This window comes from Protopterus annectens, chromosome 8.part0, assembly GCF_019279795.1.
Source record: "Protopterus annectens isolate FY-2018-M chromosome 8.part0, PAN1.0, whole genome shotgun sequence".
NCBI classification, from domain to species: Eukaryota; Metazoa; Chordata; order Ceratodontiformes; family Protopteridae; genus Protopterus; species Protopterus annectens.
In genome coordinates, this window is record NC_056741.1 from 560,979,122 (window position 1) to 560,994,400 (window position 15,279).

The window sequence follows — 15,279 nt, forward strand, 5'->3', positions numbered from 1 at the left end:
GTCACAAGGCTCACTTTTATGGCTAACGAAATTACTGAGGTTGATTCTGTCATCCCTATTTCTGACAGTAAAAGGATGGACAATTTTTTACTGGACATTACTAGGGCAACTAATCCTTTGGTTGGTTACAGAATGGAGACTGGAAATGACCCTAAGAATGTTGCTAATGGTTCAGTAGATGTCATAGCCTTAAAGACTGGAGTTTTTGCGCTAGAAAGGGATTTGTACAAATTGAAGAGATGTCAGTATCAGAAATTTCATTTGGAGGTTTGCCTAGCTGAGCAGATAATACCTCAGGGCCTACATATTTTAAAAATGTTGTCACATATCAATGGTGACAAATTACTTTTGTTGGAATGGCAGAAAATTAACATACAAGCAAGCTTCAGCTATTTAAAGTTGTTGGTGCACTCAGCTGATAGAGAAATTTCTAAACTTGTTGATGCAGCCAATGCAAAATATTCAGAGCTTATAATTACTTATCATGAGACCATCTTAGATCATTATGTCCAAGAAATGTTTGATTCCCTTTTGGTGTATGACTCCAAACTACAAAAAGGGAAGATCAGTAAAATCTGCCGTGATTGAACCGATTTTCAGCTGGGGAATGTATTCACTTGGCCACGTGAAGATCTTCACAGTAATTCTGGCAACAATGGACAATGGCATAATACTGCTGCTCTTCCACCAGATGGCAGTATTACATCGTCTGTTACCTATCGTGATGTGGTGGCTCAACGGTCGGAAGAAGGGCAAAGTTCATCTACGTTTATCTGTGAAGAAGCTCCTGTTAAAGACTTAGGAGCTCGTAAGAAAGTTATTGTTACAACTGCACAGGTACATCAATCCAGTAAATCACCTGTTGTTAATGGTAACACTACTGTGGACAATTCTTTTCATCCAAACACTCACTACGATCTTCTTTTTCTCCTCCCAGTAAAGGAGCAGAGTTATCAGTATTTGAAAGAACATCAACGTGGACGGAGTCGAAGCCCCAATAAACGGAAATTAGAAGGTACTGTGAACTCACAAAATACGATAAAGAAGGCATTTATGAATGCCAAGAAGGACTAGTTATGAATCTATCTGATGTAACTTTAATGGAACATGAGCTGAATGTTTTAAGTAAAGGCTTATTGTTTATTCCAACTAGTAAATCTAATTTTACTGATGTTATTTTTGATGTAAAACTGTTCGTCAGAAATTTGGCTCTAAAGGTTATGTTTAATGATTCAATGGGCACTTCTGTTTGTGCAGATAACATGTTTTCTAAACTTAGTTAATTTATACCTAAAACTAATCCGCTAATTGCTGCTTTTGAAAAACTCTGCATACAAGATATCTATGACATGAATGTAAAAATTGTTAATAATTATGAATGGTATAAAAGACATCAGAATTTGTCTAAAGAAGAGTTTGATGCCTTGAGAGGGTTAGAAAATAATACCAGTATCACAATTAGGCCTGCAAATAAGGGTGGACCTATAGTGATACTGGATAGAGTATGGTATGATCAAAAAATGATAGTTACTTCTTTTTATGAGAAACTGTCTCGTACACAGGCTGATACTATTATTTTTGATGTGCAAGTATTAATCACATGTTTGTTTGAGATTAATCTATTTGACAGCAGTCTCTATGAGTATTTTTATAACAGTAAGCCAACTATTCCCATCATAAAGGGTCTCCCAAAAATACATAAGAGCAGGTTAGATCCACCATTAAGACCCATTGTGTCTGGAAGGAACTGGTGCACTGAGTCATTATCAATTTATATACAGAAACATTTGAGACCAGGTCTTGATAAGTTGGCACATGTGCTAAGAGACACTGAACATTTTCTTAGAAACCTACATGAATATATTACAACCAATCATAATGAGAACTTAATATTTGTTATTATGGACGTAGTTTCTTTATTTACAGTTATTCCAAATGCAGATGGCATCAATAGTACGATGCAGTTCTTAAAGGAGCACATGGATTATAGTCCTAGTAAAATTCAACTGTTGGGGAAACTTCTTGAAATAGTACTTGAGCATAATATATTTTTTTTGAGAACAGGTATATAAACAGCGCAATGGCGTAGCTATGAGCATTTCGTATGCCAATAGCTATGCCGATGCGGTAATGGCCGTATGGGAATTTGAACATATTCTATGGGGGCCATTTAGTGAACATATTCTGTTCTTCTGTAGGTTTGTGGATGACCTTTTTATCTTATGGAATGGGGAACAGCATGTTCTTGGTGCATTCATGGATTATGTGAACGCTACTACACATTATTTGAGATTTACTTTCCCATCATTCACAGACTTCAGTGGATTTTTTGGATGTATCAGTAATAAAAGATGGGAATAGAGTTATATATACTAAATTACACAGAAAGGACTGTTATGTCAATCATCTGTTGCACAGAGACAGTCTTCATCCATCTTATGTATTCAGAAATGTTGCCTCTAATCAATTGTATAGGGCTTCAAGATTAAATGCAAGGGATACTGATTTTTCAGCTGAGATTGATACTGCCATTAGGAACTTGAGGGAGAGAGGCTACGAGGATCATATAATTCAAAGTAGTGTGGTTAACGTCACTAATAAAAGACAAAATGAAGCCAGACCATATTTTTCATCTGGCAGCAATGAGTATGTTAAGAAACAGAAGAGATCCAATGACAAATATTTGAGGTTTAAGGTGACATATACTACTGATATCAGTAATTATACTGAAATCATTAAAAGACACTGGAAAGTTCTTACTACGGACAGAGAAATTTCCAGATTTATAGATTTTGAATCTAGATTCTTGTTTAAGAACAATAAGTCATTGAAACGTAGGTTATGCTATCCTAAGTATACACAGCGTAATCATTGCTCACATGGTATTAGACCTTGTGGGCATTGTAATTGGTGCACATACATTGACACTAGCTCTAGTTTTGAACATCCTGATTATGGTACATAATATACTTTCAAAATAAATGCTGCATGTGATACTTCACACATAGTATATTTGGCTCACTGTATGAAATGCAGAATGCTCTACATTGGTAAAACTGAAAGTCCTTTTAGAGAACGTCTCAGGGAGCATGTTTACCATATTAACAAGGGCAATAGTATTAATGCACTTGCCAAACATGTATTGAACACTGACTCCACTCACAGTTTTCAGTTTTTAGTAGTTGCTAGAGTCTATGAGAATGTGAAACAAGGGGATATACGTAATAGAAATGAAGATCTGGAATCCACTTGGATTGTAAGGTTGAGGGGGGATGCAGGGCATGGACTAAATGAGTCTGTTCCTTTAAAATCTAAATTAAAGCTGAAGCCCCTAAAAATATAGTTTTAACAATATCATATTATAAGTAAGATATACTGCTTGTTTCATTGTCTTTATAAAATATATATATTTGTGTTTTAAAATGTTTATTGTGTGTTTTTTTTAAATGTACTATGCCTCTTTTAGTTTAAATATATGTCATGTGATTTTCAGTTTGTATAAAGGGTGTGTACTTATTTGTGCTTTTTGATACACCTGATGATGCCTATTTGGTGAAAGCATTTGTGTTACTGTTTGTGCACTGAAGTAAAAGTTTTTAAACTGGATATAGCAGCCGTTTCTGTGTTTTCCTCTACTCATTGTATAATTGAGTTAGTTCCAGCTAAGGCCATTCAATACTAACCGTTGTGTTATGTTTAACTGCAGAGGGTAATTCATTCCTTGTCCAAAAAGCACTGCAAATATTTACTTTACTGTTAGTTCATAATACATCCTGAGTGAACGTCTACCATATAAGCCTTGAAATTGGATGTCAGCTTAATTATGTTACCATATGAGGTCTATCAACATGTATTTGAATACAAATCATTACAGCTTGTAAAGTAACTATTCTCAATGGATTCTAGCTGATACTTCTAATTAGGCTATCAGTCAGTTTTCTATAGTTTATGTTACATTAATGTAGGTGGTCCAATAGCAGCAGTCTATCCACAGCAGCATGAACTCTGTGATGTCATGTATCATTACCAGTGCCTGCAACAGTAAATGTTATTTCATTTCAGAGATCAGTGCTCTGTGTCTGAATGACCGCATTATCACATGCATGGCTGGTGACACTCTTCAGCTATACAATATAGTAACTTTCTCCACATAAACTATGATATGTGTTGGTCACACATACCATTTATAATTGTGTAGATCACTGACTAGGAAGGATTTTGTCACAATACACAACAGGGATGTGTAATGCACACCCTTTTTGATTTGACAAGACCTTGGGGTGTCAACATTGATAACATCTTCACCCTGCATGTCACTTTACCATATGTTTGTGAGATGTGCGCACATATAGTACTAACCCACACTAGCAGGTCAACATTGACATGGGAAAAAATGTCCTTATACCAAATATTGCCTGCTGCTACTGATCCACATCTGCAAACACACTGTCAGAGAAGTTGCAATTTTACATGAAGTTGGACATGTGTGTAACTATCAACAGAAGTAATGCCATAGATGTTTTTCATGTGCTGGAATATCAAAGGCTGTGTTGCACAGCTCCATGTGCTATCATTTTACATCACCAACATTTGAAAAGTCATATCAGTATTCCAAGGAAAACTTTCAGGATAATGCATATCACTGTTTTAGCAAATTGTATACTATTTTAATTGCAGACGTCTATGGAAGTCTTGGTTTATGATAGCAAACTCAAATATGTCTCCCTTTATTGTCATTCCAGATATAGTATGGCACTACATCGATGGGTCCAGTTCAGTGCTGCACAAAATAATCTGATTGTGGAGGCCCTCAGATCACACTATCAGATGATGCTTTCTAGAGGTGTGCAGCCGTGCACAGATAGAACATGTCTATGCCAACAACTGGAAGATGAAATTAATGTTAATGAGGCCACGCCGAGAACTTATGAACAAGTTTGCCATCATGCCACTGACATGCTACTGGCAGCCAGAAGGCATGCTGCAGCTGAGTCCAAAGCCCAAAGGGTTACTGGTGGTGGACCTTCCATCATTCCTCCACTTACACCTACAGATGAATTCCTGGCAGCCATACAGTCTCAGGACACCAGGACACCATCAGTTCCGCAATACACTCTGACATCGGTGCAGTACCACACTAGTCTTCAAAATAACCCGGTAGGTATCCACTACATTACATGCTAGTATTTCATTTCTAAATCCAAAATGTCTCACAGGTTTGCCTTAAGCCATGTTCACTGCATGTTTAAAAAACAGTATCACACCTTATCATGGCCAGTCGGTCCTTACCATGGCCTGTATCCCTTCTGTAACACATTCCTCAGTAATACATTATATACAGGTATACATAATAAATTTGTGCAATGGGGGAAAACAGATTGATTTTAATATGTGTGACAGCATTTCTACTTTTTGCACATATAGGATCATCTGGCATACAAACCCGTACGCCTTCAACTGCTGGTAAGCATAACACCTAGATCAGTGTAATGTAGCCAGAAACACAGTAACTCGAAAGAAATCATATCTAGTACATGTATACCGTAAATGTCTGCATTCCACAATAAACCTTTTGTAGGTCTCAGTACAGGCATATGGTTATTGTCACAATTGTGTGTGTGCATGAGAATAGGGGCATTTCACTGCATTAATTTTGTATGAATAGTATGCATGCACCACACATATTTGTGTATTGTTGGACAGCTACGGGCTTCATGGTTAACAGTGATTTGGAACTATCTACAGCAGATGGTACAAAAGGTACATCAGTGCCTGTGAGACCAACACACTTTCAATGCACATGTTACATCCAAAGTGTATTATGTCTGATAACCATTTTCTCATATGTATTACAATTGTATGCCAACATGCTTTGATACAGCTATGTTGGACTGTAATGTTCACTGGTCATGGATTTGCTGCTTGCACTCTAAGTTAGGGTCAGTTTGAACCGCTTGATCCTGTACTATTGTTTGATATCATTATTGGACAACATTCAGAAACTGACAGCACACTGATTCCATTCATTACCCAATACATTCAGAATTTGCTACAATTACTATGATATATTCACATAACACATTTGACATTTACATGACTATTGTGCTTCTGAGGAAAGCTATGGTATGCCAGCATGTCAGATTATTTGTTGACAGGTGAATAGTATCAGTACTGTATGACAGGATGCTTATACCACACAGACAACATAACACATGGAATGCATTATATAAGTAGTGTAGATGGTTATATTAGGCAACAGCTGTACATAGGTCAACAGCTATACATCCATCTGCAGTCAAAGTTATATGCATACATTAATATCACATTGAACTTCCTTTTGATCATTGCTGGTGGTATTGCATGCAGCTGGGCACTCTGCATGTAGTCAGTTTGTTTACAAGAGGATAAAGATTGCAGTTCTGTGTATGATGTAGTAATGATTGAAATAGCACAATGTTGAGTGTAGTAAAACAAGAATTTTCTACCTCCCTCCTCACAGATGGTGATGTCAATGGCTCTGTGACAACAGAAAGACCTGATGTTCGATCCTCCTTAGGGTCAGACAGTGATGATGAATATACTGAAGCACAGCATGGGGCTGTAGAATCCAGTAATGAGACACTGGTCAGCAGTCAGCACAGCACCACCTTGGTCCCAGATACAGCAAGTTTGTCCACACACCTCCTGAGCCCTGAACCCCAAGCCCCCACTGAGATGGAGTCTGTGGACAGCAGTCCAGAAAATGTGCCAACCCAGAGATCAACATCAGCCAGCTATGCCCACGACTAGCTACCTGGCAGGGGTCCACCTGGGTGTGGTGCCAGTGTTCCTCGGAAGAGGGCCACTGCCACACCCCCACCTGTGTCAGTTGTAGATTCACGCATGACATTGTGTATGTTCAGGGAGGTTATGCGAACCCAGGCATGTATGCATTTGGCCAACCCTAGAGCTTTCTGGGTCATGGACATTGCACAGCAGAGCATTAGAGACTGCCTAACCTGTGTTGCGGACCAATTTGAATAGGTCAATAACATCTAGAAAAGAGAAGTAGCTGTCCGTGAACAGCAGGTAGCTTTGATGCAGCAGTCACTTGCAACCATGGGACAGACATTATCTGTGGTGGAACATCTGGTGGGAGTGGAAAATTGGCAGCCTGGCACAAGCTCAGCACAGACATCTGCTGAGAGACAACCAGAACAAGGCCAGTAATGCTCCAATAGTGGAAGTCCATCTGGTGCCGCAACTGGATGTGACTCATTCACAGGCAGGCATAGCAGACCACGTGGTCATAGTAGAGTCCGTACCCATCATGGCCAATCATCCAACTCACAGCAGTGAACATCCCAGCTGTGTAGTTGAATTAACCTGGGCTCTGGCCCTGCTAGGAACTCCGTGGCTGCATCTGTTATTCAGCTCACTTGTGAGCAGGGTACTTTATAGGTTCATAGGTTCATAGGTAGGTGCTAGGCTATCTGCCCAAAGGCATTTATAAGCCTAGCCAGAATGTGTTGGCTTTTGCCGTCCCCTTAGATTAATACCCAGTGCCTCTGTCCAGCAGAGCCACTGAAGTGATCCCTGGGGTAAACTTTCTGTTTCCCATCCGCTTGTCAAGGTTTCTTTTGAAGAATGTTAGCAAGGAGCTCTACCTAATGTAGATTGGAATCTTGTTCCAAAGCATGGGAAGTCTCTGGGACAGGAATCTGTCCCTCCAGCACATCTTATTTATTGTTATGGTGAGGTTTAGATCCCTAGAGCGTGTGGCTCGAGGGGATAAGGTTTTCTTTAGGTGGAGCATGTCCATCAATTCTGGGTTGGACATGGCCTTGTATGTCAGGCAGAGATCACTTCTGAGTAAGCGATATGCAACCGAGTACAGCTGGAGTTTCTTCAGTCGAGCTGCATAGGACATCTGTTTGAGGCCAGTGATCCTCTTGGTGAGGTACTTCTGTGGTCTTTCCAGCTGTTGCAGGTGTCTTGAAAAGTACATCCCAAATGGGACGTTGTACTCTATGATGGGTCTGATGAATGATGAGTAGAGGGGCACAATGTCCTCTTTTGATCTGGATGCGAACCCTTTTGTGATTAGGTGGGCCATGTAGAAGGATTTTCTAACCACTTTGGCAATGAGATTATCAAAGGTGAGATGACTATCTACTTCGGTCCCCAGATCCCTTACTATGTCTTCTGTATTTAGGGGACTACCACCTATGTGGTAGTTTGTGGGTACTTTGTTTTTGCCATAGGGGATGACTATGCACTTTTTGGCATTTAGCTTGAGGCCATGATTTTGACACCAGCTATCTATCTCAGTGAGACCCTTTTGGAGGATGTCTGTGTCAGCCGGAGAGTCAATTATAGACCCTAGTTTGCAGTTGTCTGCGAACATGGTCAGCCATAGTCCTCCTGTGCTTGCCTGTACCTCTGAGAAGTATATGCTGAACAAGAGGGGTCCTAGGACTGAGCCCTAGGGAACACCACTTGTAACCGGTTTAGAGTCGGACCTAGCTCTCAGAACTCTCACCATGTGGGTTCTGTCCATGAGCCATTTGGCAACCCATCTTGTGATGTAGGGGTTTATGTTCAGGCTGGTGAGCTTTTTTATAATGCCAGAATGTGGAATGGTGTTGAACACCTTAGTGAGGTCTAGGTAGGCTGTGTGTACCACCTTTCCCGCATATATAGCCTTAGTAACTGTCTCAAAGAAGTCCACCAGGTTTAGGAGACATGATCTGCCCATAACAAAGCCAAACTGGGTAGGGTCCATTGTTTGGAAGTTCCCAATATCTCTGTTAACGAGTTCCATGATGATGTGCTCCATAGCCTTGCAGACCAAGCTAGTCAGGCTTATAGGGCGATAGTTCCCAGGGTCTGTTGTGGCTCCACCTTTGTGGAGCGGAATAACCATTGCTGTGCACCACTCTATGGATACATACCCTGTGGAGAGGCAGAGTTTGAACAGTGTGTTTAGGTGAGGGGTTAGTTCATCTTTGAGCTTGTGTAGGATGCAGCCTGGGACACCGTCCTGTCCCACTGATGCTGTGTTTTTGGCTTTGGAGAGGGCTGTTTTACCCTGAGTGTCTGTGATTTCAGGGACTCTACATTCTTCTGGTATAGTTATGGGCCCTTTTGGGGGTGAGAGGGGGATGAAGTTTGCGTTGAACCTGTATGCCAGGATGTTGGCGATATCGGTCGGTTCAGTGTATTTTGTGGCATTCTGCACTAACTCCGAGCAGATCTGAGCATTGCCACTTAGATTTTTGACATAGCTAAAGAATGCCTTGTGGTTATCTTTGGAGTCCTTGACAATTTTTCTTTCAAAGCTAGCCTTGGATGATTTTATTAGGGATCATAGTTTCTTGCTGATACTGATCAGGGATGTCTTCCCTTCTTGGGATTTTACTCTTTTCTGTACTAGTTTCCTCCTTCTATTATATAGCTTGTTTATGGCAGGAGTCCACCAGACTGGTTTCCTTTTCTTGGAGGAGTGAGCATTGGTTTTGCTTGGGATAGCATGATCCATGCATTATTGTAGGTGCCCGTAGAATGCATTAGTAAAGGATTTTACAGCTTGGACAGCGTTATCCTTCAGCATGAGGGCTTTGAAATCTTCCACCTCGGTCTTAAGTAACGTGAAGTTTGCTTTTGAAAAGTTTTTCATGGTCGTTTCCTTGTCTGGGGGTAGGAGCGGAATGTGGATATCCAAAGTGATTTGTTTATGGTCAGATCTAACCAGCGCGGGGTTGACCTCCAGTGTGGAGCTCCAGTCACCCATGTTGATGATGACCAGGTCCAATATGTTGTCAACTCTGGTGGGAGTGTTGACTAGATGAACCAAGGCATTTGAGTTTATAAATTCTAGGAAATTTTGGGCAAGGGAGTTAGTACTTAAGTTGTTCTCCCAGTTAATGTTTGGGTAATTGAAACCACCCAATATTAGGGTGTTTGGTAGGACCTTTATGTTTCCCAGTGTTTCCAGAAATGCAGAATGGGGGTCCTGGAAAATGGTGGGTGATCTGTAGTAAGCTACAATTTGAATTGCAGTTTTGCCCATTGTTAGTTGCACGTGGATGATGTCTGAAGCATCGTGCTATGCCACTAACCTGGAGGTGTGGGTATCCTTGATAAATATGGATACGCCCCCGCCTTTTGTATTTCAGTTTGGGTTCTGTGGCCAAAATGTATGGTATGAGTTGTAGCCTGGTAATGCTGGGGTGCTCTCTGGATCCTTAAACCAGGTTTCTGTTACTGCACATATATCAATTTTCTCCATACTGAGGAGTACCTTGAGTGCATGCATTTTGAGGTTTAGACTTCTGGCACTGAGTAGCATTACCCTCAGTTTTCTGTTACTTGTGTTATTTATGGCGGTGGGTTTGTCTTTTGAGCCTTGCCTAAAAAAGGCACTATGGAGGTGGCAAGAGCCTTGGCCAGTATTCGAAAGCCTAAGAGTGACAGGTGCAAGCCATCTTTAGTGAAGCAGCATGGCTTGTCGAGCATGTCATCCCAGGCAGACAGACACTAGATCCCCTTTGAATGACACCAGAAACTTAGCCAATTGTTGAAATCGAGAATTTTTTCTTTATATCGTGGTATCATTCTTGGTGAGGGCAGGATGCTATTCAGGTCAGGGTCATACCGGCCTGGGCTACGTGATCAGGGAGTTCTTCCATGTCTATTTTCATGTAGTCCAGGGAGGTACAGTTCAGGTCATTCACACCAACATGGACAATAACAGAGTCATATTTGTACTTGTTCTGGAGTGACCTGAGTGCTTGTGTTATGTGGCGGATCCGGGCACCCGACAGGCAGCTAACAGTAACCTTCTCCTTATTCAGCCTAGTGAGTGGGACGTCAGTGTGCCTGACTATAGAGTCACCAATTACTAGTATGTTGGGTATGTTATTTTGCCTTAAGGGCTGTGATTGCATGGTGCACTGGTTTTATGAAGTATGTGTTTCATGGTTTGTGTTGGGGGGTAGAGGTTGCTTGGTTGTTTGCTTTGGAGGTCTCTGTTGGTTTTGCAGATTTTTATTTAGAGCCTCTGCGTATGTTTCCATGTATTTATGTGTGTTTTTTGCCAGTGCTGGTTTAATGGTTCTATGTGAGACTGGTGGTGTGATGCAAGTATTTCCCTTCTCCTCTTGACTGTCTGATCCAGTCTTGGGTTGAGAGAGCTTAGCCTCCAGTTTGGCTGTATAATTGCATCTCTCGCATGTATTAGTGTTTGGTGGTAGGAAGAGAGGGTTGTTTGTGTATATGAGGCAGTTGTAACATTGCCTCAAAATGCCCAGATTCACCAGTTTGACTAGAGAGTACATCTGAAACTGCCCTTTGGACATGTCTGGATAGGTACAGTGAACTGTTTTACTGGATGGCTGGTAAGGTCAAATAGAGAGCCTTGTCTTCTGTACAGTACAGGAGGGTCTAGTGCTAGGGTTTATAAGTGCTTCCTATATGTTTTGCGTAAGTGCCAGGCTGAGAAATGAATGGCTTGAGTGCTTAAGTAGAAAGTTTATCTAGTTCCAAGGGAAAAATTGAAGAGGAGACTTTGTGGAGCCGGGAATAGTTTTACCCTAGCCAACCGGCACTGCCTGGCGTGCAAAACCGGGCAAATGCAGTATTTATAGCAGAGAAATGAAAAAGATAGAAATTAGCCCAAAATGGCCAATAAACTACTAATTTCTGGGCTGAAACCACTCCTCCAGGGACAGATAGGCTGCCCAAAGCTCCTCTTTCTCACAGGTGAACAGAGAAACTTCCTTCTATCCAAGTGAGGTATGGGCAAACACAGAGATTTGTAACACAGCCCTGAATTCAGCACTAACCTGAAAACTCGACTATACTAGCTTAGAAAGGTGGGAAACAATATATATATATATATATATATATATATATATATATATATATATATATACATAAAATAAAGCAGATACAATCAAAAAAGCACTTTAAATGCACAGAGAAGGATACTTATTGTTATATATCGCAGATCAGAGTTGTAGTCAATGCCCCTAGTAATAAACACAAATACAGTAAAAGCAGATGAATAAAGTGCAATTTTATATATATATATAAAACAATAGAAAACGAACAAACTGATTTAAACAAGTTACCCAATTAACCAGACAAAAGCTCAAAACAGAGCTCTGTTCCAGCAGTCTTCAATCAGACAAGTTCTAACTGCACACTCCTGCTACTAGGGTGCAGGGGAACCTTCTCCAAAAAAAGATGGCCTGGATCAGTGCTCAAGTTATACAAACAAAGCTATATTCAGCGGGACTGAATCTGGTCTATGCTACAGGAACAAGGTGCACCAATTTCAGAAAGAAACAGTTCAAATAAGCAGGCACAATAAGCCTGTGACCAGAAATTTCCAGCTCAGTAGAGTAGAATCCAGCCTCTCCTCCCACAAGAGTGCAGGCCACAACCCTCTTAATGTAGAGGAACTGGCCTGAAGCCCAAGAGCTTAAGCCAGAACTGATACACTTTTAGAGAATAGCAGACACTGGGCCTTCAATCAGCAATTCCCAGCTTAGAAGGATGTAAGGTACCTGTCCTGCCACAACAGTGCAGACAACAAACCTTCTTAATATAAAACAACTGGTATGAAGCCCAAGTGCTTAAACCAAAAGACTTAAAATAACAGTTACAATTTAATCAGGCTACTACCAAGCAGTAATAAATGCAGCAGAATAAGTAAAATTGAGCACTTTTAAGAAAAGCAAAATAAAGTAGGAGGAAACACAAATACAGTAAAAGCAGATGAATAAAGTGCATTTTTTAAGTGCAAGGAGAGAGGAAGGAAGAACCTAAGTGGGTTGGCCTTCACTAATCTTCTCTCTGTATTGTCGAGTGAACAGTAGACTCAGAATATGATCTCACTGTACTCTAAGTGAGAAAATTAGATGGACCCAGGAGGAGTGTTCTAATACAGACTTACAGGAGGGGTGGGCAATTCCAGAGCCACCAACACTAATACCAACACAGGAACAGGGAGGGTGAGTGGGGAACTAACTGCAGAGAGACACACAGCACACTGTTCAATGAAACACACAATTAAGAAACAGAAAAAATGAAAATACAGCACTTTTAAAACTGCAAGTTTGTACTTAACAGAAGACTAAAATACACTACTACAAGTTTTACTTAACTTCAGCTTCTAATGCAGATGTTTGTAGCCAAGCAAGTCTCTCAGAAGTTGAGCATAAAATGATTTCTCAAACTTTGTGGCTAACACTTAAAGTACAGAGGAATCCCTCTGGGCTATTAAATATCAGATAACAAAGAAGTGATAACACCACCCCTCTTATAGCAGACACACACACAGCACACTGTTCAATGAAACACACAATTAGGAAACAGAAAAAATGAAAATACAGTACTTTTAAAACTGCAAATTTGTACTTAACAGAAGACTAAAATACACTACTGCAAGTTTTACTTAACTACAGCTTCTAATGCAGATGTTTGTAGCCAAGCAAGTCTTTCAGAAGTTGAGCATAAAATAAAATGCAAATGAGCAGTGTAGTCAGCCCATACAGGCCTCCAGCCATCCAGCTTTGCATTGTGTTGGGCCAGCCCTGTGTTTTGCTGTGTCCCTGCAAACCAGCACTTAACAATGGCACTTTGCAGTCTCATACACACAGACATGTACCATCTACCTGACCCAACATTCACTGCCCAGGTAAACACACATACGTGCAGTCGCAAAACTGTTGTATTGGTTTCAGTATCTGAACCCTCACCTGTCACCCAGTGCACATGATGACAGCTGTGCCCCATCCCTGCTGTGTTACCCTGCATGGCAGAAGGGAAATATTGGGTATGAGTCTGCTGCACTCAGTGACTACTTAGGTTTATAGTGTGTGTATTGACAAATATTTGTAAGCAGCACTGGCATCACCATCAGTTGCTCGGTCATAGATTTCTAATTTACCATGCTGTTTGTCTTACGAGTATGCTACAGTTAAAGCTAACCATTAAGTATCTATTTTTCATTTCTGTATTGTTCATTTGTTCCAGGCTGACTGTCAGTTTGAATGTGTGTATTTGTTATGCCATATTATACTGTGACTGTCCATTCAATTTCTAACATGTGTGTGTTATAGGTACAGCCCTTGTCAGCCCATGTATCCATCACACATTGCACAGGAATTTTTTACTTCAGCAGCCATGATGACTGTTAGAAAAATATGTATTAATGTGAGTATGCTTAATGCCAATTAATAACCAAGTAGTTTAATACGCTTTTTATTCGATTTTTCATGCACTGTATTTTATACAAATTGAGTTTCATATGAGACTGAAAAAGATGCTTTTTGAAAACTGCGGTATGCTTTCTGAAACTTGCAAGTTGCCCTCTGACCTAGTAACTGCTAGCACAGCAATATTCTTGTTTATGCCTTGTGGAAATGTACTTGAGAAGCAGGTGTTTATCTGCTAGGTCAGAAGCGAATGAATGAATAATGCCTTATGTTATAAATGTAATGATTTTAGACAAACAACTCTGTCCAGAGGATGGGAACCTCTACAGCTGTAGTAATTTAGAGATAAAGTAGACAAAGGATTATTAGAGAAATGAACTGCTAGCATTGTGCTTGATTTAGCCGTAGTATCTTGAATGTAACATAACATGTATCTAACTGGGAGTAACCAAGGCCATGTTGTTTTCCTCAGGAAGTTTCACATAAAAATTGATAAATCAGCAGAAATTCATGGGAAAGATGGTCAGCAGATGATGATGAAAAAGGTGGTAATCTGTTACATCAGCATGGTAGGACATAACCAGTTTAAGAATGTATAAAAATGAAAGTATTTCATGTTTCTGGTTAGACAAACTCTGTATTAGCACGTTTTTGTCTCCTTGCTGCAAGATTAAAGTGCCTTAACCTGAACCTACCGTGTTTTGATCATTTTTAAAGTATATTTTTCCTTTGACAGTTTGGTCCTTCGAGCCGGAAAGTACCTCTCGCTCTAGGCCTAGGTCAGAATTGGGCCCGGTGGCATGCATCCGTACGGAGAAGAGGCCAAATCGGCTCTTCTGTTTTGAAAGACCTCTGACTGGATTGTCGTTCTTAAGAGGCCAGCCACTGTTTCTGATCTGAGATTGGAGGACGAGTCAACGATCCAGTGGATCAACTCACGGAGGGTCAGGTAAGGAGGAATTACCTTATTTCTGTTTTAAGATCAGGGACTAAGTACAGAACTGTTTTTTGTCAGGTAGATTTGCATGTGCAGATCAGGGACAGAAAAAAGGGGTTACTGTTTTGTCATAGATCA